Source organism: Theropithecus gelada, chromosome 5 (assembly GCF_003255815.1).
Source record: "Theropithecus gelada isolate Dixy chromosome 5, Tgel_1.0, whole genome shotgun sequence".
Taxonomy (NCBI): domain Eukaryota; kingdom Metazoa; phylum Chordata; class Mammalia; order Primates; family Cercopithecidae; genus Theropithecus; species Theropithecus gelada.
Window position 1 is genome coordinate 9,383,267 of NC_037672.1, and position 1,918 is coordinate 9,385,184.

Below are 1,918 nucleotides of genomic sequence, written 5' to 3' on the forward strand. Positions count from 1 at the left end.
CATCACACCCTTCCCTGACTTCTGCCCCTGCCTTGTTCTCCTTTCCCAGTTTTGTTTGGGAGCATATCTTTAATAAACAACTTACACATCCTCGTCACGGGCTGTGATTCTGGAAACCCAAACCAAGATCTTCCTAAGCTCATTCTCCCCTGGGTGCTCAGCAGATGTGGATTCTCATACCTAATGCCCTCTCCCCTCCTCTTGGATGTGGTAAGGAGTAGCGGGTAGGAAGGCAACAGAGCCCTGGATTTCTGTGCAGTTCCCAACTGCCAACATTGTCAAGTCCACATCTCATATTCCCTGTGCTTGTAAGTGACAGTTTAATATCAATTTTATTTTCCAAGGAATAACTGTTTACAAGAGGGGGAACCCTTGCTGGTCAAAAAATGTATAGTTGATCTCAGGGCAAGATACCCTTCTTTCAGGCACTTAATAGGATACTTACAGACAGAGGCTTCCTGAGAGTGCCATGCTCTGGGAACCAAGAGACCTAAGGTCCAGACCTGATTCTATCAAGGCCTCATGGTATGAGCTGGTAGGCCCATGGAATATAAATGACTAATATCCATATCTGCAAAGTGAGGGTACTTGGACCTATACACTTTCAAGAATTCAGAGAATAGACTCTCTTCCCAGGAAAAAACATCCACTGTGCACAAACATTTTGCATTCAATTTCAAGGGTTTCTAAATAGATTCCACTGAAGTCCATCACTGGATCCTTTACTAGATTATTTCTAATTATCTTAATAGTGCTCACATTCTATATTTCTGTTTTCTTGAGTCTATAACTGAGACCCACGTAATCAAGGACAGACTGAGAATGCTTAAGTATAAATTCTTCTGAAGCATGAGGATTCGAACTGTTTTTAATTTTGTTTCTTTGTGGAGCAAAGATGCTATTTACTGCCAAGAAGAAAATACGTGTTTTAAAAATCTCCTACGTGCTAGGAGAAAACATCTAGAAACAGCATACATCTTAGGTCCTTGGTGGGGAGCATGTCATCTTTCTAGTAGAATGGAGTTGGAGTCTCACAAGAAAAGATTCCAATCCCAGCTCTATCACTTAGCAGATTTGATGATGAGCAAGCTCAGATTCAGAGTAATTTTGCTGTTAAAATGAAAAACCCTTATGCCCTCCTTATAGGGCTGTATTGCTAATAAAGTTAAATGAGACAATGCTCATACATTCTTTGCCACATTATTCTCCTCTGTTTTTGCTCTACTTTGTGTTCCTTTTCCTGTCTTAAAGGGTGGTATTCCCTGAATTCTTTCATCCTTGACTCAATCTTATCTATACTTTCCTTCAGTTTTAACTTCAAAGGTAGCTGATGACTTCCAAGTGTTTACCTTCAACCTTGTCCTGTCCCTCCACATTCCACAGTCATATAATCACATGGGATGTTTTCCCATGGAATGGGTTTCTTTGCTTTGGCCTATTCACTAGACAGACCTGTTTTGGTAATGGGACTGCTCTTCCTTTCAGAGGTTTCCCTGACCGTACTTCCTCCCATCAGCAGGAAGGACATATAATCCAGAATCACTGTTCAGATTATCTCTTCCCATCCACTCAGTGATCTTCCAGGGGGCAGATATATGAGCCCAGTGGGGGGTGTTCAAGTTCCTTCCCAAGGGTTGATGTGGTTACTAAAAGCCAAGCCTCTTCAGCTGTGATGATGATTGATCGGAAAATAAAGCGTGTCAATTGTTATCACCGCCATAAAGAGTGAGCCCAAGGGTGCTACAAAAGGAAATTCAAGCTGAGAGAATGAAAGAAAAATTCTGATTGTGGTTGAGTCCTGGAATCCAGCTGTGACAGGTATAACCATGAGCCATTTCAAAATCAAGTCAAACAAGCTTACATAATTTACATAACGAATTTACAGAAATTGGTTTATGTAATTAAGAATCTGTTGTGT